Here is a 26,030-nt window from a genome sequence, read left to right as displayed (position 1 = left end):
TTGCCGGCGAAACTATGCGTGGCTTCGCCTGCAGTCAGTCCTCGAGGCTGTTCTGCCGATGACTAGTACAGCCCCCGGGTTTCACGGCACCATGTCGTCGAAGCCCACGAAAGACCACACATGAGAGGCGGTCAGTGGACAAGCATGCACATTTAATGGAACAATATTGTGGTGATGCTAATAGAAGGAGAACGACGAATAAGTTTGGATACTATATTCCAATTTACTGCTCTTTAAAACAGTTTTCTTCGCACACATATTTAATTATTTCAGTAGATTTACCCTGAAAACGCTAGGGATACTCGAACACTGTGAAAGAGCAACCTCTCAGACTAGCACCGCCTACAGAACCAGCTTGCAAGTGAGTCGCTGATAATTGGCTCTGTCAACGTATGCAAAACCTTATATTTAGCAGATGTAATGTGGTTTTGTTCACGGACACAGTACTAATTACTTCCTCCAACGAGACCACTGCGGCCGAACCCATAACTTTTCTTCGTTTTATTAAAAATTTTTTATCACTATATGACGAGTCCATGACAGCCAGCGCTTTGCAATTGCTCCACGATACTGAACCGAAAATGGTTAATTATCGAGTCATACTTTCCTCACCTGCAAAGGTATGCATAAGTCTGAGAAATAGTAGTAGGATATCAAAAAATACGGAACATGAAGTTTAGAGCAATATCATTCTATTGTCGTTTCCAAGGGCAATGTTTCCACTTTGAACAAGTGACTTATCGATACGGCGACATGCAGAAATACACATTTCTGATCATATCTTAGCAGGCACAGCGAGGTAGATGTGAGATAACATCATATATAATGATGATAGAGCATAGCTATGATTAAAGCCCTTGCGCAACCAATTCAAGTCACAGTTCTAAGCTTTCCTGTCAAACACCAAAAGCAGATGGCGCCGACTCATGTTATCTTCGCTTATAGCGAAGCTCTGGTGTATTTTCATGTACGAGTCTTTCTTAAATAATGGGGTTTTACGTGCTAAAACCACTTTCTGGTTATAAGGCACGCCGTAGTGGAGGACTCCGGAAATTTCGACCACCTGGGGTTTTTTAACGTGCACCTAAATATAAGTACACGGGTGTTTTCGAAATTCGCCCCCATCAAAATGCGGCCGCCGTGGCCGGGGTTTGATCCCGCGACCTTTTGCTCAGCAGCCTAACACCATAGCCACTGATTAACCACGGCGGGTTACGAGTCTTTCTTCAACAGTACAAAAACATTTCTGCATAAAGGGATTCAGCAAACTAACAAAGCACTACTCATTCGCACAAATGATGGCGCGTGCCTAATGAGCGCACAGGGGTCTTTTTTTTTTTTGGGGGGGGGGGGGGGGAGCGAAGGAACTATGAGCAAGAATTGTCAGTTTATTTATTTCTTAGTTGCGATATACTTGGGAGTTCTCTGTTAAGCGCTATAGAGAGGAAGCGTTACAAGCATGAAAGTAAAAGTGAAAAATATCGCAATAAAACGAAAAAGAAAGAAGATTTCGGGAAATATTTTAGAGATACAGAAAATAATGTATATGGCTACAGTAATACGCTGAAACTCAAGCACCAAATATGCCACTGATAAATGAACTATGAGAAAAAAATTTCAGCACGCGCTCCCATGAATTCAAGCAATAAAGCATATTATAACACCACATGGTAACAACGAGATAACCTACACGAGCAGCGTGTTGCATCACCTAATACTAACAAGCGCTTTGCAGATGCTGCCTGCGTTAGTGATGCTTACAATCTTCAAGCAGTCAAAAATAACTTCAATTCGGGCGCGTTTCTGGCATAAATGAGTGGTTGCGATGTGGTATGTCGCCCTCGTGGCAATGGTCTATACTGTGCGGGATATGAGGTCTAGACAGTGGCGTAGCTAGGTCGTCTGGCACCCGGGGCCCATAGGTCTGCTGTCACCCCCCCCCCCCCCCCCGGTTGTAGCCGGCGGAAAGAGGGGTGTCTTCAGACGTATATGACACCCCCCCCCCCTCCACAGGCCCCTTGCACCCGGGGCCCACGGCCCCCCGGCCCCCCCTATTGCTACGCCACTGGGTATAGATGCCTTCCCGAGTGACTTAAGGTAACGGTAATAGTGGTGGATTTTTTTAAAAACAAATACAACCACAATACTTTCGTGATAGCTTAGTGCACAAAAATTTGGGTATTGCAACTCAAGATATGGTCCTCGTCTGTTGTCTCTTGCGAAATTCTAGAAGCAGTTTTGCAGCTAGCATGTACGTTGCAAGCCAACTATAGGACACAACACACTTCATCGATCAACGCATTCTTTTTTAAAGCAGTCGTTTGCAATAAGCGTCCTTTAGGACACAATGGCCGTATCCACAACATACGCATCCGAGAAACCCTTTAGTGTTCTGTGAATGGATGAATTCAATGCAGCGAACCAGCACCTCGCCCTCGCTAGAGGTCTTGGTCAATACTTATGTTACGGGCCATTGCACAGCGATTGCGGCTAAGTTTAATGCACTGCTAACAGTGCCAACCACTGCTATTACGATTTGCATTCACTCGGTAAACTGCTACGACCTCTCGTACAAGCTTCATAAGAAACACATGCCCGGGTTTGAAAGACTGCGCAACATTCTTCGGCACCACTCCGAAAGCTTTTTGAAATGTATGGATATATACTTTTGAGATGTATGGACGATGAAAACTCCAGGGAATATATAGAAACCGTAGCAGTTGGCCTAAAATGAAAAGCGTTCCTCGTTTAACGTCTTACCCGACTGTTTCGATAGCTTTCAGGATCACAAGTCAGAACGTTCTTCAGTGACACCTGAGGTCGCCGACCTTTAATACGCACAAAAATTAACATGCTTGGTATCCATGCGTACATTTTCCGGCGCACTATTGCTTTTATTGCTCCGCTTTGGACGTTTATTCATTAAAAGACTGCGAATAAACGAGCACGGCCTCATTTTCTATTGCAATTAATTTTCTTGACGCACGATAAATGCGCATACAAAAGATAAATGTATAGCTTAAATACTCGGTTAAGTCAACTATCAGAAAGGAAAAAAAGAAATGCGAGATCGTGACGCGAAAGAAAGAAAACATCAAAAAGGAGGAGAAGAGGGAAAAGGAAACCCGCGGAAGAAAGAAGGAAAAGAGCGCATGCCCGTTCGCGAGCCTGCGCGCGTTCGCTTCGCCCTCCTCCAGCGCCTCCTCCAGGCAGGCGAAGCGGTGCTGCCGGGCCGATAGCGAGTCGCGGCCAGTGACGCCTGGCGTCCGTCCCGCGTTCGGGAGCGCCTCCTCGATTTCCCCGGCGCGTCGGTCGACCGGGGTCCGAGACTCTCGCTCGGCTCGCGCACATGTGCTCCCGCTGCTCCCGACGACGCGGCTCGACCTGGCGAGAGCGGCGGAGCCTGTGTCGGGCGGTGCGCGCAAAGGGTGACGAGGCGTGCCACCTCCTCCGTGCGCCCGCTTTGGGCACAATCGGCCGCCGACCGACGAACTTCGCGTCGCTCCCGCAGCTCTCGCGCCTGACAGCGTGGATACGCGAACTGGCGTCGGTGTCGTACAAGTTGGAATAGGGCTACTGCTTTTGGCGAGATAATTTACTTTGCGACATTCTGCGGGGCTTTGTGCGAAGTGTGAGCCCAAGAAAAGGAGATTAGTAACTTGTTTGGCGAACAGCATTTTTTGAGACCCGAATGACATTATGATATCTGTGACTCCTTACAGGCGCTGACTGTTTCATTCGAGTTGCCACGTTGTCTCATTGGTGAACAACTGGAGTGGCCTGTCTGCTTTTGAGCGTCTCTTGCAAAGAATTGCCGTTAGTAGATCGTTTGCCTCCGGCCTACTGAGCTTTCCACCAGCTGTGACTGCCGGGAAGCACTGGACGTATTATCTCGGCTATTTTGCGAGGCTGTGTTGTGGTTCAAGAAACTTAGATAGATAATCGCACACTGTGTGCCGTCTACAAACCCAGGCTTCTTTTAGGTGAATCTTAGAATCTAAAGGACGCATCTGTTCACTCGCCGATTGAATTCTGGCTTTGAATTTGGGCATCCCACGACGGTACCGAAGCCCACCTGTTGGATTCATCGCAGTCATCAAGGTACGCCAGTCCTTTTCTGTCGCATTTTGACTTGCATGGGCACATGATAGGTATGCGATATTCTAGCGTTACGCTTATTAGAAACATTTAAGCAAATGTTTGCTATGATTTCATGAGGCTAAAAGTACTTTGCGCGTTTTTTTCTTAATATCTGGAAGTTCAGTTTCTGGTTGTCGCGGTTAGAGTTAACATAAGTTCAAGGTCACCAGCATTGACAGAGGTTCTGTATTGTTGGTTTTTAAAGCTGAATAAATTTAATACCCTTAAACACGCCAGGGTGTCTAGCTTTTCAGTCTGTATGTCGTTCTGAATATTAGGAGAGGAATACTCAAAACACCTGCACACAGGCGCATTTAGGACCTCTTCTTTCAGAAGTCAAGCTAACTTCTCGAGGACGTACGAAGGGCAAAGTGATACAAATTAGCCAAGGCACAATAACCTGGACTCCGACTATATTCGAAATTTGGCAGTTTGTGGGTTTGCGCCACCGTAATACACTACTTGTTCCAGCGATACAAGTTTGTTTGCTATCTTTAGAGAACGAATGAGTCTTTGGAAGCCTTACAAAACACAATGTTCTCGGGCGGCTGCCTCTAGACTGTGTTTTCGCAGTTATAAAAAAATCTATTCTACTATGCTGTTCAAAGAACACATCGGAGATCAATATACAGTGGGGAGCACCGAACGAATTGGTGGGAATTATTTTTTTCCTGTCCATGTACCTGCATTAGTTGTGTGTGGCATTTCTTTTATTTCTGTTCATGAAAAGCAACGCGAGAAAATTATGTCATTTCATCGTCTAGTGTAAGCTATACCCACAGAACGCTGATTAGTTTGTGCTTGAACGTGAACCGTGCTCATGTTTCGGGAACTTCTTGAGTAGTGGAGAGAACGGGTGGTGGTTGTACTCACGGCGATGATTGCTTACTCTAACACAATATTACGCGCATAAAAAACGGGAGTGCGCGATGTCGTAAAATTAAATTTTGACTATGCAAAATTACGAGGTTCGTAAATTACTAATTTACGAGGTTCAGTGCAAAAACATGAGTGAGGCTAATCGCTATCTGCGTGACACATTGAGAATTTAAAAAGGCACCACAATAACACTGCATCAGTCCCCGTTTTTTTTTTTTTTTTGCAAAGATTTTCATTAGCACTAAGTAAAGGGACTAACATAAGATTTCTTCTATGCATTTATTAAAATAAAATGTTTCTAATAAATGTAGAGAATCACTCTGTAACAGCCATGTAACTATGTCTTTAAGCCTCACACATGTTTAATGACGATACTAATACTGAGAACAACTCCTACAAATATTTTCCACCATAGCAAGGACACATTCAGGACTGAAACACAAATATACTTCATGAAAATCTATGACATTACTGCAAGGCATTCTTATGCAAGTCATACACAAGGATGCCACTCGTAAAGGCGGTTGAAAGATCACAAAATAAATCGCTACCTTGACATCTGCCTAATTGAGATGCGTTTCCTTATTAGGTCCCCTCAGAATACTCCATGTGCTGATGTTATACCATCCACGCAGCTCAATTTGGATGTGATTATTTATTTCCTTCCCATTACTTTTTTTTCTAGCATCACTTTCAGTAAACAGGAACCGCTTCTCTTTCTTTCTGGAGCACGGCTAACAAATTTTCCACTAGCCAATGTATTTATTCTTTGGTCCAGGAGAAATTGGTTAGCTATTTGTACATTACCGATACAACGGCAGCGAAATTTATGAGACAAAGTGGAACATTAAAACAGATACACACTACACAAGCACTGAACTCAACTTGCTCTCGGCATAGATAGTATATCTAAGTACTTTTACTTTATATTGTGTACAAAGCTTCAAAGCGTCTCTGTTCACCGCTTACGATTACACATCTGGACACTCCCGAAAAAGCGACAAGATCATGTCGAAAGCCTTTGTCGGAAAGCAGCTTTTACAACGAACGGCAGGGCCTCCTTTCTTGTTTGATGCTGAGAAAGCTAAAGACTCCCCACTTATTAGATCCGACACTAGCGCGCCGACTGGCATCTTACTTCTCTGTGCTTTAGACCTTTCTAACACACCGATGCTTTCAGCTTTACAAAAGGCAGACTCAGATTCAGGAGCAAGGAAGGAAGCTTGCCTCACGAAAAGTAGCAGTTCCCTATAAGTCAGCACAGGGTCTACCGCGAACTTTGGCGCACAACTTTAAGACGCACTGCACACGTTGCGATAGTTTGACGCCGTCGGTGTACAGTGGGCAGCGTTTTTTTCTCGTGGGACTCTCACATTTATTTTCTGGCACACCTTGCTACAAAAATATCATAATTCTTGGAAACAGTCACTGTTTTTATGGTTTACCTTTGTATTAGTGACAGCGCTGCTACCGTAAAACGTTGAAATCGCGGGTTAACCGCGTGGGCGACGTGCTCTAAGCATTCCAAACCAACGTGGTCTGCCTAAAAAAACAAAAAAACTACCTGAGTTCAATCTTCATGCGCAATGTAAATTGCGGTGGCCCGTATCTAAATGGTTATATTTGCGAGCTTCAGTACACTTACTGACTAAATATCAAGAAATAACAAGAGAAGAATCTTCAGACAAGATATGCGTGTGCATCTCGATATAGGAAAATATTAGGATCCAATGTTTCCATATTTTTTTTTCTGTTGCAACCCAGTTGGGGGCAGAGCCGCGAGCCATTTCGAAAAATACTTGTTCTTTCTAAGTCTCGCAACCTTTCTTTCTTTTTCACTGACCATGGGAGGCTTGCTTTCGCGCTAACCTCTTTAGCGCGGTCCCTTTATTTATTCAGTAGCTCTTGAATTCAGCCTGCTCCGCCTTATCGAGACACAGAAAAAATAACGGGCGATACAGTGGGTACTGAAGAGGTTAGGGTATTAGGATAACTGCAATATACCCTATAAAAAAATGCGCGGAAGATGTCTATTGATCAAGCTCTTTACTGCTGTATCCTCACTTAAAAAATGCTTCGGTGGGTTTCACTTTGCTTTTGATGGGCGGAAGGCTATCGATTCTTTATAGTACGTAAGAGCGGAATACAAATTAAATAAACATTATCTAATGTTCATTGTGTTGCAATCTTGTTTTAGTTAATCGACGATGTGAATCAGGCACTTGCCTGACACCCACCGAAGCTTTACAGTATTTACAGCGGGAAAACCTAACAAGAACTTTATAACGATTGAAACAAGATATAAAATCAGCGTCCGCGCATGTAAATGCATGCACACGTTTCAGAAACAAATAATGTGCTTGCTACTTGCTTTTCGAATATAAAAAAAAATGATCACACGTTTGCATTCATTTTGCACTCAACACTTTGCCGAGGGGAGCGTGACCTGCTTGATCGTCGAGAGTAAAGTATAAGCCGCCTAGCACGGCGAAATTCTGGTGGAAAGGAAGCGGGTAAAAAAATGTAGGCGTGGACTTTTTACCCGGACTGATGTGCGCACACTGAGTAACGGGGCGTAGAAGCTCGCTTTCTTTCCTTTTTTTAGATCACGGTGGATAAGCGCTTTTTCTACATTCGCGTTCTCAGTAGTCCAGGAATAAAGAGGATATTTTTTTTAAAGCGCCAGCATTAATGGTAGCACCGCTCAATGAGATCCGTTTTGAAGCAACAAGTCGCTTACTCCATGAGTGCGACTAAGTAGCGGCGTGCCCTCTTCTTCACGGGCGGCATGTTTGTGGTAGTCTGTAGTATTGTATACCACAGTAACTTTTTGCTATCTTCGCTAAGACGCGAATAAAGCCAAAATTTGTAAATTAGTCCTTAACTCCCCCTTTGGAATCCGCCGCCGTAGGCTATCGTGGCTGAGGCGCACAGCTCATGGTTGCGGGTTCGTTTTCAGCCGCTGCTGCCGCATTTTGATGAGAGATTGATGATGATTTTCATTTTGATTTTTTTGATGATGATTTTTTTTTGCCTAAAGAAAGCTAAAGTAATTCCTAGTCACAAAAAGGGTGACAAAGCTCAAGTCGCGAACTATCGTCCTATATGTATTTTACCTTCAATTAGTAAAGTTGTAGAAAAATTAATACTTCGTCGTATTAACATTTACCTTAAGAAATTCAGCTTGCTGGAACCCTGTCAGTTCGGTTTCGTTCAGGAAGCTCGACTAACTTGGCTTTGCTAGCATTAGCTGATTATATTCGACATTCACTTGATCTCGGATACTTTGTTGGCTCGGTCTTTTTTGACTTTACTAAAGCCTTTGATACAATAAACCACAAAGTTTTGTTTACTAAACTGGAGTCTGCTGGCATTTCTGGTCCAGCTCTTAATTTATTAAAAAGTTATCTGTTTAATCGTGAATTAACAGTGTACGCAGGCGGGGCTTTCGCTGAAAGCAAAATTATTAACCAAGGAGTGCCTCAGGGCTCGACTTTAGGTCCACTATTATTTTCCATTTATATAAATGATTTACCTGACTGCCTTAATTATACCCTACCTATATTATACGCCGACGACACGACTGTTGCCCTCTCTGATAAATCATTACTTTCGCTAACTTTGAAACTAAACAGTGATCTTTCGAAAATTACTGAATGGTGTAACGCCAATTTTCTAGTTATAAACCCTACGAAAACGCAATTCATGTTATTTAAGTCACCACAGAGACATTTACCTTGCTCTCCGACCATAACTCTGAATGGGCATGACATTCCTGCCTCCACTTGTGTTTCTTTCCTCGGCATCAAATTAGATCCCCACCTTAAGTTTACTAACCACATTGCACACATCAAACAAAAAACAGCATTTGGCATTAGAGCACTACTCAAATCACGTGCATTTTTTTCCAAAGAAGCATTATTATCGTTATACTTCGCTTTCATTCATAGTCGTATCATTTATGGTATCATTTCTTGGGGTAATACTTATCATTGTCATCTTTCCTCTATTCAGCACATTCAAAATCAGGCTATCCGCATTATAACACGAAGCCATCTTTTCTCTAACGCCTCTTCACAACTACGTACAAACCGCATTCTTCAAGTTACTGATTTGTTTAACTATCATTTGGCGATATTATTTTTCAAATTACTAACTCAACAACTTTCTTACAACTTTGTTTGTTCTGATCTCCTTTTTAATCCCAATAACACAAGGTTTGCAGCACAAGGAAATTTCTTGTTGCCTTTATGTCATACTAATTACGGGAAGATGGCTTCCTCTTCTTGCGCGCTTAAACTTTGGAACAGTCTTCCATATTCCATTAAGTTGCCAACTACCTTGTACTCTTTCAAATATGAACTGAAGAATTATTTGCTGTCTGATTAATTTTCTACAATGTTAATTTGCTATTTAGAAGCTGTGGAATTACCATTGATTGTGCATCTTTCCTTTTCCTTTTGTTTTTTATGAGTTCGTCACTCAGTTTCTTGGTTATATTTTGCTTATTTCATTATTTGTTTCTCTGCTCTGTATTCCGCTTAATTTTTTTGTATAACTTCTGATCCAAGGGTCCCGGTGCAGTCTCTGACATTGGGACCCTTGTCTGTATACCATATTTTGTAACAAATTGTTATGAATGAATAATAAACTGAAACTGAAACTGAAACTGAGCGGAATGCAAAATCGCGCATGTACCGTGCATTGGGTGCTCTAAATATTCACATGCCAGTTTGGCACGTTCCGCCACAAATTTGTGCACCTTGACAGTATTTGGTAATGTAGATATTTACAGTTGAAGTCATGAGAACGCGAAGTCGCGATACCCATTCTTTTACTACCAACGACAACCCTTCTAATTGCCCTGAGCTCAAAATATTTGCCTTATTCCACTGTGTGACAGTGCTGTCCACTAGATTTGTTGGGTACAAGGCGAGTGGATCACCAATGGGAGTGCTGACGCTTCAATCGCTACTGCGTCAAAATTCGGATCACGTGACATCGTTTCGCCGCGGCAAGAGCGCGCGCGGCGATTTTATCATGTGATTAGTATGATAATGAAGCTATGACTAAGCGCCTTGTTCAGTTGTTACTTCGTGCGCTGACTTTCATTGCGCTTAAAATGCGTTCGAGATGCAAATCAACCAACTAGCCCGAGTTAACATTTTATGGAATAAAGTATTATTGACCAGATGGGTGTGCTCATCCAAGGATGGTAGCAGGCCTGCCTTAGTCCAGGAAGCGTTGGCACAGAGCCGTTCTCTTCTCCCGGTCCACCACCTTAATTGCGCTGGTCACCGGTGCGGGTGCTGGTCAGCTGGTGCCCCCACTGCTCATTGGATCGTAGGAAATTCGTTGCGCCACGCGTCATGCCCTTAACACCCACGATTTATTTCATTTTGTCCGTTCATAAAGGTTCTTGAATAGGACGACTACCATGCTAGAATAGAAAAATTCCTCGGGGTCTTCTAGATGTTTTTTTTAATATACCAATCGCGGAATATATACAGCCGAGGCATGGCTTCTTTCTTATTTTGGTCAGATATATGGTTTATATAGCGGCGCATTAAGACTTCGTGTAGGCAAAACTAAACTAGTGAACGAGTTCAATATATTTGACAGCCTGAACGGGCTTAATATATTTTCTCGGAGTTTTCTTATCCGTAACTTGTCAAAACTTGTCATCATACAAGACGCGGCCAGGTTACATTTGGTGATAGTGCTTGTTCGAATGAAAAATTAAAAAAAGAAGAGGTGTCTCGCTTCTTTTCTGTTTTTTTTTTTCTTCAGCAGCACAAATAATAGCGGCCTTATTTATTACACAATATCGACAGCAGATAAGATTACGTCCATTTTCCTATCGCAGTTTACCGCTTTTTCTTTCTCTTATACTGCTCACATATTTGCTACGCTAAAAACGCACAAAAAGATACGGGAACTTTCATCGCCACTATTATCGTGCACTGGGGCGCATGCGAGCCAGCCGCGTACGGCTACGTGGCCCGGTGCATATTGTATGTAGGTTAATGAAGGCGGGTGCTGATTCCGAAAGCCTTGCATTGTAAGGGTGATACAACGTAATAAAAGAGGTACAGAGATGTATCCTCTAAACTATATTCCTGTTAACGTTAGTGAGGAGGATACGCGCAGTATCAGCGTAGAGAGATAACGTAACCGCATCTCATGGTACGTAGAGGGCCAAAAATAACAATCTGACTGCACCGAACGATGTGGCGCAGGTATGTGGCCATGTTACGCACGTAAAAGTAAGCAATAAGTAAATTGACCCGTCGAAATAAATCCCGAACATCTACGACAAGGTCACTGTCACATCTGATAACCAACTAGTCATGGAAATGTTTTTTTTTTTTTTTTTTGCGAGGTGCATGACTGGCTGCATTACAGACGCGTACATCTCCTTTCACGTATTCCAATGCTTTACTCTTGTGAATGGAACTTGTTATTGCATACATGTATATGTGGGTGCTTTAAAATTTGTCCCTATGATTTACCTCCAACTTCTCTAGATGCTACAGTGCATTCTATTTCTGCGTTGTTAAGTAGAGGAAGACTTGACACAAAGTGACATTGAGAAGTTCCGGATATTCTCATGCAGCTTATAAAGGATTAAAAACAAAAATAAAATACAAAAGAATCACTGCTGCGCAAATCTTCTACAACAAAAAGAAATTCCGCGGTAGCGCCACTCAAATAAAAGCCCGCCCGAAGGCATCGAAGCAGAGGCTCTGGCACGTGGTTGAACTTTGCCCGTCAAGGCTCTGGCGGCAGGCGACGCGATGGTGTGTCTTCACGCCACATATAAAAAAAAAAGAACATCGAGCTTCATTTCCACACAGTTACTGAATGCATCACTCTGTTTTTATGTGCACCATTGTTTGCCTTTTACTGAATATGTTGTGCTGCAATTTCCTCTGAAAGGAGCTTAAATCGGCAAAAGCTTGCAATTCCTTATTCTATATACCAATGCAGAAAAAAAAAAACATATAAAGTGCACATTTGTTTTTACTGTTTAATATTTATTCATGCGTTTCTTATGCCTTTATCAGACCGGCCCGCCATACTCGGCTTTCAGCGTTCGGGCTCACTAAATTTACTGTTTCTCTTTTCTCTCTCTCTTTTCATTTGTTTAAAGCGGAAGAAAATCGCTCATCGTTAGCGACGCCGCGAATTGGCGGCCATCTTGTTATGGCTCCGCGTCCCTCTGTCCATGGCCGCATATAAATCTCCAACTTTTCGCTTAGCTCACAGCTTCGAAACCGCGGCGCCCAACGCGTGCGTACCGTGGGCCTGGCGTGTCAGGCACTCAGCCCGTAACACGTGCCGCGGAGGAAACGCGTAAAAAGCGTCAGCGTTGGTCCACGATCGCCTAATCGATGACTGTCAGGTTGCCGAGGCACACGTGGCCGCATGCCGTGGCAGTAAAAAAAAAAAAGAAAAAGCAGCAGCGAAGGTACGGCCGAAATAAATGAGCCTGCAGAGCAATGGCGTCACTCTTGGCGGATGCGGGATTCCACGGTTATATAGCCGCAGTATAACGGAAACTCTTCCGCGAACGAGGGGCCCTAATTGTCAACGGTATATGGCCCATCGTAAATCAGGACAGACGATATTGGGTACGGGTGTGTATACTATGCGTCTTTGTGCGGGCTCTCGTTCTCGGTGCGCTAATATATTATTTGTTTTGATCGACTTGCGAGTTCCCAGAGAGAAAAACAGCAGAGCACATGGTAGCTCTTCTACAAAGTGTTTTGTCGGTTAGGTTGTAGGCGTTTCTCTAGAGTATTATTTGACAAGTGGCGGGCATTTTCTAACTGCGTTCTCGGCCTTTGTGGGGCGGCTGTGATTTCAAGGATGACAGGATAGGTAAAATAACAGATTTTATGTAATCTCTCGCACTTGGCAGCACTGCGACAAATGTTGGTAGCACATGCAAGAACGTTCAGCAAAAAAGCGAGTGGTGCGCGAGCACTACTTTAAAGGCTTATAAGGTGTGCTGCCTTGCAACAAACATTGCCGCATTTTAAAAAGCATGTTACCGTTAACGCAGGCACTTTTACTACTTTACTGACATTTTGCAGATTATATACAAATTGAACTTTTTGTTATATCTTTCTGGAAATTTCGTCTCAGTAGAAAATTTGGTTTTGAAAAAATTTGGTTTCTGCCCCGGGCACGGCACCACTCCTAAAGCGCCGCTGAATAGGCTTGACACTTATTCGGCGGTCAACACTGGCTGCTGTTGCAGTATTATTATGGCTGATGTGTAGAAGCGATCGCTGATCGGTTCAAGGGAAATGACACTGAGCATAGGGCGTTAAACAGATTGATATTCTTCTAGCTAAAAAATGCCGCAATGGTTTCCCGTTTCTCATTATTTCGATGTGCTGCCGCTAGAAAGGCCCCATTGATATCTTTTCAATGATCTATGTTTCATAATCATCCCTAAAGATTTCAAAATTTGAATCAAACCCTGCAATAACCGTTGAACCCATAAGCAATATGAATTTTACCCGTTACCTAGTCTGGTTTTTCCCCTATTTGTGGAGTACTTCTCGCGGAAAAGTGGCAACGAGAAACAAGAATCTCAAGAAATCGAAAAAAAATAAGCAATATACTAAGAAGGGAGAGAGCCGAGGCAGCCGCCAAACAGGAAGGAACATCGAAAATGAACAAATTTAGCCGCTGTTTGTGAAAATATTGATGGATTAAAATCCTTTTATTTAAAGAGTAAGTAGACAAAACGCCGCCAGGAGTGGAGAATGATTCCGTGTGTTTTGAATACCGCTTCTACAGTTATCATTCGAGCCGCCCGACGTAGGAACTTCTCTGCTGTACTTATGTGGGTGTTTTTCTAACTTTCTGCGGTGGGCGCAGTACGTCTAGAACCGCAGCACTCTACGCGGTTGTACGGGAGTGGCGGCCACGCATCATTAGACAAATTCCCAAGTAACGAGTCGGTTTTCACATAGAGTTTCCTACAATGTACTAAAGGGAAGTTTGGCGCTTCAATCGTTGAGCCACAATGGGAATGATGGGAAGTACAAGGATTTGTCTGATCTTCGTCCTTGTGGATTCGTTTATTACGCTTTCTAAGCGTTCATTGTCGTAAATTTCAGAGCAATGTATACTTTCCTAAGTGCAGAAGACGCTGCGAACACTAACAGTCGCTACTAACTGCAACGATTCAGCTTGTCGAGGTGGCCCAATCTAAACGCCCCTAGCGTCTCTAGATACTGGCGTGCCCGCGATAAATTCATAAGGGCGTTATATGTCACTTGCCGATGAATGCAATCCTAGCGTATAATGAATTCAATATTGGGAGTCTGTGCCTAGAGGTCATGTGTTGGAATCCTTCGGTCGGAGAATTTTAATAATGTTAATTTAATTATTTACTGCGCAATACATTGTTGAAAAGGACGAGTTTACAAAGTCACCAAGCCGTATGAAGCCGGAAGAACGAAGTTTAGGCAAAGCCATGTACTTGCAACAATTACCAAGCCGGCTCAACGGCTCCCATTGCAGCTCCCTTAGGCTCTACCGCCAGAGTTCCCTCTAGTAATTATTGTATGAAACTCTATGGGCCTTGGCACCTCACTTGGTGGAGCAGTAAACGAGGGACCCCCCCCCCCCCCCCCCCCAAAAAAAAACAGTGATTGTTCCGGAAATATATCTTTGACTATAATTCCTCCAACGCTCATTAAAAAAAGCACTACCAGAAATATTCATTTTACGCTTTCGCTTGTTTATTTATTCGTGACTGTGTCCTTTCGGCGTTTAATTCCTGCGCGAATCAGTTTCATGTGGTTCCTGGTTTGCCAAGTGAAGCAGATGTGTATATCATAGGCGCACTTCTGAGATACACCTTATCTCATTTCTGTCTTGCGGGTTTACGCGCCTTTATAGCGAGCGGTGGGAATTATTAACGTTTGTACTAATATAAAGTAGACCGGTCTCTCATATGGATAGTAAGGTTACCTTGCCACCCCTCTCCCGAAGAATATCCTGAGTACGTGCCAGGTAAAACTGTTACATTATCCAGGCTCTAGAGAACCCATGCACTTTGGTGCAGGCATTGTGAAGGGCTGCAGTCCGTGTGCTTCATTAGCAGGCATAGTTTAAACCGGCTGCATATCCTTCTGTAAAGTGCGTTGCCACCGCCGGTCTAAACGCAGCGAGGCTCCAAAGAGACCACAGTGCAGACACGGTGAGCCAAGGCGCCAAAACTGTGCAACTGTAGACGCGATATTCTGAAAAAACGCGGCATTCGCTTCGGTTTTCAAAATAGCCGCGAAGGCAAAGTATAACCAGACATACAATCGCAAAAGTACAGGTGCTTCTGCCATCGCACACTTTTGTGGGAAGCTTAATTAATTATAGCGCGCACAAAGAACTTCCGAAGGCCACGAGTGGAGGTTCGTTAAATACGCGAGAAGATAATTATCCCTTTGTTACGGCTGGGAATCTGTTCGCGAAATTACGTCTCCTGGATTGGTGTTGCAAGCACTCCACGGGAATTCACAAAGGCCACTTTTGAAGAACTGCAGTTCACCGATTCTCTGCAGCGTCACTGACCCACAGCACGTGGACCTCTTTACTAGCGCCATAAGGCCCACGTAAAAAGGCCCACATCAGTGGCCATAGCGACAATTTTTGTTAAAGAGATACGCTAACCGCGCTTACTGGTTGTGTTTACTCACGCTCCGATGATTGCACTGCCTCTTACTTTCACAACACTCTGAGGCTAGAAGTTTTTTTCACTGGAGACTGTTTCACTGTCCGACTGCGGGTGGTAGGAGCTTGAAAACTGTGTGCTCTGCACTGGGCAAAGGCTATAATGGGGCGATAAGATAGAAAGAAGTGTAGAGAGAGAGAGATAGAGAGAGAGAGAGAGCCAATTGTTCACGCACTTGAATGTGCTCACGTGGTCTGTAAACAGCCGCAAAGACCTTTCCAGTTGAAGTGCTGCAGCAAAGCCCTCATTGATTTCTTTTCCGCGCACGGCCATGGTCCAAGAGAATCTCCACTTCTGAAAGCGATATTGAGTCCAGCTGGTTTAACGCTGTTCAGAGAGACCCAACTCTGGACGGCATAAAGAGAACGGAGGCCGGTGTTGCGTGTCACCAATAATGCACTCACCCAGCGGCTCATACGTTTTCATAGTATTTTCGTACTGGCAGACCTACTTTAACTGTGTTATTTGTCAACATTGATAAACAAAATCCGCGTTAATCAGCCTAATATTGCTCCACATTTAGGCCGTTCTCAAATGACTAGAGACCATAGCGTTCTCGAGATTGCGCTCAGCCTCTGATGCAGTGCACAGGCCTCCAGACATGTAATTAGGGTCACCAGCATGCGTTCTTGCGCAATAGCCAACCGCAAACTATTAGGAATCTCTCTATACCGACCTGGATCGCCCATAGTACAAACTGGGGATGGTTGTGTACGGAAAAAAGGGAATTATTGTTCTCGAACGTGTTCTGTTGCAATCTGACATGTAATATACTTTGTGGTGACGAAAGCCGTCTGTGCGCCACTGAGCGCAGTGACCAGAGGAATCGAAACGCTTTGAAATTGTGACTCACTCTCGACATCGATCTCGCTCCTTGCCTTTATTTCAACAGAAGTAGTGCTCGGAGAAAAACTAATTTGTTTCTTTTCACGGAAACGCGCAGCTGTCAGTAAGAGGATTTGCTGGCAAGCGCCGGTTCTGCTCCTACTTCTTTTCTTCAATTAAACCGGTAAATTAGATTCAGCTCTGTGATCTCTTCTACTTTGTTTACTTTTCTTTCGCCTATCGATATCGCTAGAGCGAATTCTGTGAGAGGAAAACATTGTTGCGACGAAGCAAGAAAAGGCTAGGAAATCTCTCTAACGCATTTATTACTTATGCTCATATTCCTATTGTATCACAAATGCACTTACGCGAGCTAGCATCAATGCGTAGCTTTTCAATGTCATGAAGTTCGCAAAGTCAGATTGCTCTTCACCCACCACCACTGTCGCCCGTCGCCGGCTGAGCAGACAATGCCGCTGCCTGTCTTTCTAATTAGTTTCTTAATTAACTCGTGATCTTAGCCTCTACTGTCCGTGTTCCCTGCGGCTCCGTTTTTTCTGTATAGGCGAGTACGGGGCGCGTTACCACGGCTTGAGGTCTACGGTGCTTCTCTGGATGGCCGTACACCTGTCTTCCTTGACACGTAATTGTGTTCATGTGAGATTCTGCTTGACATGGTTGACAGGGAGGAGAACATGGGGTGTTACGCTGGATGAAAGGTAACAGAAGGCCGCTCAAGCCTTTTGCAGCTCCTTATTCGTTATCACATTTGGTTTGCTTTACTAATGTATTCGTGTTTCCTCGTCGCACATGGCTTTGAACCGTCTTCGTATAGCTTGGAATGCGTCCGTCCCGCGACTATCTTAAGGACTCAGGACCTATATATAGGCACGCGTTAACCCTCTGTGAACGTTTCTGCAGGAATATTATATATAAAAGAAATATGTCTACTTTGTTTTGTTTTTTTTCATCGTTAACGGTCTTTCCTAGCACATGCGACAAACGGGGCATGTTGAGCAGAGCAGTTGCAATGCTGGATGTACAGATTATATAGGTGACATGCAAGTTTGAGGCCGTATCTTGTTATTAATTTATTTAGTATGCTAATTTCTGTTCACACACTCGCCTGCGACCCTGTTAACTTCCGTAGGTATTCTTCAGACAATTCAAAGTACCTTGATTAATTTATGCAACTATATGCGTTTATGTTTTGTAGTTTGCTGGACTCGTGTGTAGAACGAATCGAAACATTCCTCCTGAGTATTTCTCACTTCAGTATTACCCGATTTATTTTCTACGCTTGCAAAATGTGCCCTAAAAGTTGGAAATTATGTTTGAATTTGTAAATATTTGTTAATAAACTGAAATTAACATTTGGATTTCTTATGCAAATCATGTTCATCTGTTCGTAACTGTGTCATTTTTACACAAGTGAGCAAAATAAACGAAGTCGTTGTAACCATGTGCGCATCTTCTACACCTAGGTATGTTTCTTGCATTAGGTCCGCGCATCCCTTTTGGTTTTTAATGAAGATCTAGAACCAAATATAGTGTGACTGAGTGATCGAGACTTACTATTAGTACTATTCTTTTTAAATAGCACTTTTTGCTACCGCTTGCTGATATAGCCTCCTAATATTTTCCTTTACGGGGAGAAATGTGATGCTCCAAAAACCATATTTGTGATGTCGGGACCCTTTCTTTTCCCGTTGAGGAACACATGCATAACGCAACAAAAATGAAAAGAACAGTGAATAAGCACACCTACTGGTCGCTGTGATCCATCTTGTAACTGCGTCTTACTTCCGTTACTTGATAGAGTTACGGAAATGAGAATACGGTAACGTGGGAATGCACAACATTCTCACATCCGTGGCTTTGAGTTGTAGCCAACGGTTCTTTGATCAAAGGTACGTCTCTTTGAATATAGAGGTATTGCACTCTATACGTGCTTTCTTTCAGCAGCGATGCCTTCGGGATACAGAAAAACATTTGAGCCTCAAGGTTCGACATCAAGCATTTCACATACAGCAAGGGAAATATCTCTCGTTGGACCTTTTAAATTATCAGCAATCGTTGCATTGAAATCACTGACGAAACCAGCTCTCAGTGGCTTCAGGTCACTATATGTTTTCGTCCGCTCAGCGCACTCAAACCTCAAACACCAGGAAGCCTCAAAATATCAGCTATCGGCACCGTCAGACACACCATGTATAAATGCTGAGAGAGCTCAATTTTAATATGATGGCGTGGTGAACCCACAATTGTTATTATTCTATATTCCGAGCCGCTCTCTACCCGCTTTCTTCTTTTTTAATTCATCAATTTCTGCAAAGATATTTTCTGAGGGAGCAATCAGTGTTTTCGTGGACATACGGATGTATATTCGCTCCTATAGGTCCATATGTGCAGAAGGCTATTCAATGGCTTTGAAATTGCATACATCTGAGGCAGGTTTAGTGACGCAATATCCGTCATTTTCTTTTCCTTAATTGGAATCGAAACTTACCATTCTAAATGAGGGGGGGAGGGGGTTGAAAAAATTAAGATGCTGGTTAAGGTCGGCTAAGGTTTTGAAAAGTCATGCGCTGTTTGCAGGAACTCTGGCTTTAGCATAATGTGAGCGTTTCTTGGGGAATTTTGGCTCAAATTCTTTGTTTTTTCAAGCGATGACGCCGAAAGTGCTAAAAGAGAATCGCTTGTAAAGTTTCGATTTGCAAGAGCTTCTGCGCGCATTTAGCTCTCTTAACCTTTTTTTTTATTATTAGCAGCTCGAGACATAGGCCTTTGCAAGTTCTGCTGAAAACTAGCGTATCCTTTCTGTAATCAAGGGCAGTTAGTTAACGTATTTTGGTGCCCGCCTTACACCTGTCGTGAAAACAAGAAAGTCGCATAAGGCAAGCTCAGCCACTTTCTTTTTAGCTTTCTATCCAGGATATGTCACACAATCGGATTTATTTTTTCATGCCGCCAAAGAGCGTAAAACAAATTCTGAGGTCATCCGCTTATATTTTATTGCTTCAAAGGTATACAGCTTACATATCTGTCCTATATCTCTGTTTTCACTGCATCAGCTGTATTCTAAGATTACGGACACGGTTTTTTAATTAATACAGCTTAATTTTCACTTGTTGCGATGTGCTTGATGTGTTTGTAGACGTGTATTACACAACGGAAGTTGTGCTATTCTACGTTTATATTGCGTTCAAAGAAAGCACAAAATAACAGACAGGCACCCTATAAATGTTTCGCTTAATCGCGTAAAATAGCCTGTTAGTTTCTTAGTGAGATGTGCAGCCTCCGTAATCTACACAGCACTATCACATCGCATCATCTCTTTGCTGATCACATCGACAATATACTATTGTAATTCTCAGCTTAACTAGATAGTAAATTCATGGCGTAGAAAGCGCACTTTTGTGCTGAAGTTCTTACATTTGACAAGATTTAGTTGTTTTTTTAGTGTACTTGAAATAAATATATCTCCCGGTTGCGAACATTCAGAAAGAGTACATTTATACAGGCAGCAACCTAAAGCTCAAAAACATTATCAGACGTCCTGGCAGCAGCAGGCATTGTCCTGTTTAAGCAAGCTTTCCTTTAAGTTGCAGAGAGAGAGAGAGATAGCAAAGAGAGGAAAGGCAGGGAGGTCAACCAGACGAGCGTCCGGTTTGCTACCCTACACTGGGGGAAGGGAAAGGGGGAACAGAAAGAGGAAAGCGGGATAGAGGGAACACTGTCTGTGCACGCAGCAAAGTGCTTGGAAATCAGTCAAGTCAAAGCAAGTGCTCCGTCGATACGTTCATAGCTGGTGATGCAAGGTGAAGGTACCAGTGAAGACCAAGGATCCGGTGGGCGTCAGCAGTACGTTGCAGTGCGTGGCAGTATATCTTTAAGCTAAACCCCAGCCGTTCTGACTTCAGTGCGAATATAATGATGCGGGTAAGCCATGATGCTTACTCAAGAGTTGCAAGTACTGAACTGAGAGCATCTAGCACTTGCATTGCACTTCGCGCTGACGGAGTGTGCAGGTTATTTAAGAGTATTCGAAGGGTATTCATCAGAGACCGGAGCATCATAACGACTTGCCGGTCTTCTTCGGGCAATTTGTCAGGAACTCGCGCTGTTCGCTATACAGTCGTGCGCAGCTGTATCACTTGACGTGGTTCCGGCTCTGGTTGTGGCATCAGCTGCGGCATCGCCTCCGGTTGTGGCATCGGCTGCGGTATCGCCTCCGGCTGTGGCATCTCCTGCGGTTGTGGCATCGGCCGTAGCACCGACTGTGGCATCGGCTGCGGCATCAGCTGCGGCTTCGGTTGTGACTTCCGCTGTTGTTCTGCCTTTGGCTGTTGCTTTAGTAGTGAGGACCAAGTTGTATTGTTCTCCGCCATGGCCTTGTCCGATTTAGATTGAATTGTCCCAGGCCTACGGGGCAGAGGAGGAGGTGATGTCAGATGGGGCGTACTCTTCATAGAGGTATCAGCGTTCTTTGAAGTCCGGCTGCGTCGGGAGCGTCGCTTTCTAACGGCCGCAACAGCTTCCCGGCGAGACGAATCGTCTCTCGCCATCTGCTTCAAGATCGCCTTTTCCTTCTTAATTTTGGGGCATTCCTTCGAGGAAGCATCATGGGACCCAAGGCAATTGGTGCATTTGAAAACCGTGGCTGCACAAGAGTCTGCAGCGTGGGGCTCGCTGCAGCGTGAGCAAACTCTCGTGTTTTCGCACACGGCACTCACGTGTCCCAGCCTCATACAATTGCGGCATTGCAGTGGCCTTGGGATGAATGGTCGCAGTTCTTGCGAGATAGATTTGACTGGACAACCCTGGGCGAGACTTTCGGATTATTGAGGGGCACGCGACATCGGCTGATGACGAAGTCTTTTTATGAGAGCACACAAGGGCGCTTTCCGGCATGCTGATATTTTATTATTTGCAAAGAAAAAAGGGGGTAGCTTTCCAATTTACACCTAATCTTGGTTTTTCATGAGGCATTACCAAGATGCGCAAGGCATTTACGTAGAAGGTGTGTTATTACAGCTGCTCTTGTATATTGTTTGTTGTACAATCATCAACGCCACCCCTTTGAAGAAGTCGTTTTTCTGCGTTTCCTGTAAGATTCTCAACATGGCTGTCTGTTTATTGTGACAGGTGGTATCTTTTGGTAATGCTTATTTTATTGATCTTTGTATTAAAACTTGTAAAACTTGGTAATAAAACAAAAAACAAGTGCTCTCCTTTTTAACTTTCCGCAGTATCTTATTGTTGGGTGTGCCTTTATATTATTGTCTACATTTTATTATAGCATGATTTCTATCGGGAATCAATATTGCAAGCAACGTGGGCTGTATTCACAGAGGTTTTAGTTCATAAATGCTGTTCGCAGTTGGACGGCCGTCATTGCTAATCAAATCTCGCCAATGTCCGCGTTTCTAGTAACTGCTCTTTTAAATAACTCTAACATAAGAACGGCTTTGAGAATACGCGTACATAACTATAACTAGCAATACTTATCTGTACTGCTGTGCTCAAGGAGTTGCTCGTGGAGAAGAAGGAGAAAAGTTAAGAAACAACAAAAAAATGTAACGATAATTATGAGTCTTTGAACTGATCTTGAATTGATGATGGTATTGTTACCAGGGTGACAAGTACAGTGAAGAAGTGGAGACATAGTGAAAGTTGTCCTTGTTGAAGAGCTCTTAGAGGAAACATTTTCTTTAAATATTTTTGATATGGGATGCTTCGACCCAAAGGTTTTCTTTTCCATTTCTTCTGTGCGTTCACTTAAGCAACTATTGGGGGTGAAATTTCCTATAACACGAATGACGGGTACAAAAAATGACATAAATACAGTCAAGAAATAGATACGAGACGCCTTCCTTTCTCTTTTTACAGCAGCTGTCGTCAATCGGCGGGTGCTAAATTTGGCCGTACAGAATTCGATGTGCAATGCTCTAATAAAAAGCCGGCAACAATTCAGCCTTACTTTTTTGCACGCTAGCATGCTTCATAGGCACTCACGGCAAAATATTTCCAGCTCACTGCCACCCCCATCTCCGGTTCCCGACGGTGTGCTTGCCGTCACAAGCACTCATAATTCACTCCGTTCTCCGTTCACGCCCACTACAGGCATAGCGAAATCTCTACCATCTGCGGGCCTGATCTTCAGATAAATTTTTCCTTTAATTTCTTTTGATCGGGCGCTTTTCCATTACGGCAAAATTGGAATTATGTATAATGGTTTTAGTGGTTTGATTTTTGTCTATGCTTCAAACTTTGCGATCACAAATTGCGTGCTCTACAGGTAGACGAGGAGAGTCCACGGTGAAAGCACGAGCACGGAAGCAGACAAAGCTTCCAGACTGAGATATGGCAAACAGCTCTTACGAACGAAGTGTTTATGGACTTCGGCCCAGAACTTTATCGCTGAAAACGCAGCGTTATGATATTTTAACAAGATACGGGCGAAAATTGCCATGTGCGTAGGGATAAATACCATGTTAGCGAATTCCTGATATTTGCCTTCAACATTGCTGTATTCAGAGTTATATATTAATAATTACTCGAGAGAAGTCTGGCGCTGCACCACCCATGAGAGCTGCTAGCATGGAGGTTTAGCCAGAATGGCTATAATGGTTATTACATGAATTTTTCTATTCTGCATCCTTCTGCCTTCATACGGCTTTGTGAATTTGCAAATTGACTGTATTCTCAAAAAAAAAATGTATTACAAGTTCAACATTTACGAATGATTGCGCGTTAGCGTAGTGCGCTGTTGCCTTTTGTCTGTATGAACATTTTGCTTTTAAATTCGGGCCAATGAAGGCTTGTAAGCGAGCTAGATGGACATCTGAAGCTGCAAGCACAAAAATCAAAGACATCAGTGTAGTAACCAATATTCCAATTATGGTGGCTGAAATATGGCAACGGATGAGCTCCATCTAGTTGTTTTACGAGAAAACTCTCTGGCAGCATCAGCGTTTTGAAAGCAGGAAATAGGAACGACACTAACTCATAACACGGCAGGCCTTCTCAGGAGGACTTTTGCGTCATTGCCTAAATTCTTCTTTAGTGCTTTCACTTGATTTCAGCTAGATGGAAGTTCGGTGCCTTGTTATTTATGAGGATTATTATATGTTTTGCAATCGGCACGTAGATTTCGGCTTCACTAGTGTTCGTAATTGAAATGCTTGAGTTCTAAAACAATGCCGTATATATATATGTATATATATATATATATATATATATATATATATATGATATCCCAGGTACCGTTAGCCAAGCTGTTCAATGAAAAAGAATATGATTAGGGGAACACGGTTCAATGTTCTATTATAAGATATAAAATATTTGGTCGTCAGTCCTCTTATGACCAAATATCGTAAATTTCACACGTTGATCACTGCATTTTACTCTATTGAGCTTCCATAAAGGAGCCCTACGAAAAACCCTGGTATTGACCTTGAAATGCTTCGAGCGGTTATGAAGTTTCACAGTGATCATGCATCCGCTAGACACTGTCTGAACTAATTTCATTTTTGCATTTGACTTTGAACATAACAGTTTTCTTTGTGACACATGTTTAGTGCAATTTTTCTTGCACGCGCATTTTCGCCTTCTTTCCTTTAAAAGGCGAAGTTCTGGCTTTGAAAAAACGCAATTGTAGATTTACTAAAACCATCATACGCCATCCACAACATAGCAAAGTAGGACCATTTCGACTTTTCTGCATAACAGCGCTCATTTTGCTGCATAAGTTAAGAAAAAAATTGGAGGACTCTTAAGCTTCGCCTTCAAGAGTGGAACGCGACAGCGTTCCCGCCGACCCGCCAAGGGCTGTAAGACAATGCGCTACGGCGCAGCGATCACTTACGAGGCGCCCCGCACCGGACTTTTCACCCACCAATCACGCGGTGAGCGTCGAGCAACGCAGCGTACGGCGCGGCAACGAAACGTGTGCCTGAGCAAGCGGAACGAACCAAAGAACTCTGTGTCTCGGAGGGGGAAACGGTGTACGCCAGCCAAACGTCGTGATCGGCACGGGCAGAGAGATAGACAGATAGTGATCTAAAGAACGGAAGGACGCTTGATTCTGCAACCCGTGAGGGAGCACGGCGAAGCGTCGTCAGGGAAGAGGGAGTCCGGGCCACGACGCGCCTCGCACCAGTCCCCGCACAGTCCCAATGCACGCGTGGCGCGCCACCTGTCGGCGCAGCGCCGTACATTGAGAGGAGGGGGTCTTTGTGTTTGCCGCAAGATGGCTCTGCGTGTGCGGAAAGCGCAGAAGAAATGTAGCGGAAACGCACTTCGCTACTTAACTGCGACTTCTGTAAGTTACATGTTCTTAATTACCGATATACACCGCAGTATAACTTTGTACGGCTCGTTTCTAAGGCAATACCGCATTCACTAGAGGTGCCTTTGTACCGCTTTGAAGCATCGAAGTCGTGGCTGAGTGGTAGCATCTCCGTCTCACACTCCGGATACCCTGGCGCGATTCCCACCCAGCCCAAGTTGTTTTTATTCATAAAGTGCCTCCAGGGATTTATCGCTCACGGCCAACGCCACCGACACCGTCGACACCGGCTTTTCTGCTACACGAGCTCCTTCCCGCTGTCGCGTTTATACACATAAATGGAAGCATGGGCAAGTGCGTAATTTGCAGAACTAGATGGGCATAGTGCAGAACATGTGAAATAAAAGAACAGCGCTGCGTATTTGTCTTAGCTTTTCCTGTGCTTGCCTTCTACGCTGTGTACATTTGTTGCCAATATTTGCATTGCAGGTGTAGATCCTTATGCCCCAGAATAATAAGCAACACGTTGTTACAATAATTGTACTGAGTGCAGGGTAATAGAACCACACAGTACGTACGTAAAACCTGAGGCAGTGCTGGTTGTGTGTTGCGCGACGAAGGTGCTCTTCTTCCTCCGAGACAATAGGTTGAACGAGGCATTTTAGTTGCCTTGAAAGCTGAGCGCATTTTTGTGCATCGTGTCTGGGCGTGTATTCTGTATGACTGTATCACGCTAAAATTATTTGCAGAGGTGCCAAACCAGTCCCGCTTCTACTAAAGAATCACCTGTTGGGACAAAGTATTTGACACAGGAATCTTTAATTTCATTGTTGAAAATAGTTCTTCGGGCTGTTCTCAAAGTACAAGTGTTTTTACATGGAGTACGTTTTTCGTGACAGTGGTCAACTGGAAGAAATCATTTTTTCTTTCATCGTGGTACAGGTCATACAGGCCCTATCTTGTGCAAGTGAGGAACTTGAAAGGCAATTCCCTCTTTGAGGGCTCTAACCAGAAAATTTCAACTGAACAGCACCGATAAAAAACTTGAAAATACACCCATTTGCATAAATATTACATCGTCAAATATACCGCATTGCGCCTAATTGAAACTCCCAGCGGTTTACGCACGATTAGCTGTTG

At 43.7% G+C, this 26,030-nt stretch overlaps 1 long non-coding RNA gene across 1 annotated transcript in view; it reads left to right on the top strand.

Moving 5' to 3' along the window:
* The first annotated feature begins 3,329 nt into the window (after window positions 1–3,329).
* LOC129387544 (uncharacterized) overlaps window positions 3,330–26,030 on the top strand; it is a 138,499-nt gene continuing 115,798 nt past the window's right edge. The window contains exon 1 of the long non-coding RNA XR_008614708.1: window positions 3,330–4,101. This is a non-coding gene — a long non-coding RNA (uncharacterized lncRNA). The remainder of the gene's footprint in view (window positions 4,102–26,030) is intronic.

The sequence above is a fragment of the Dermacentor andersoni genome, chromosome 2, assembly GCF_023375885.2.
Source record: "Dermacentor andersoni chromosome 2, qqDerAnde1_hic_scaffold, whole genome shotgun sequence".
NCBI classification, from domain to species: Eukaryota; Metazoa; Arthropoda; class Arachnida; order Ixodida; family Ixodidae; genus Dermacentor; species Dermacentor andersoni.
The sequence above is the reverse complement of the archived record's forward strand: the minus strand, read 5'-3'. Positions and strand labels throughout refer to the sequence as shown.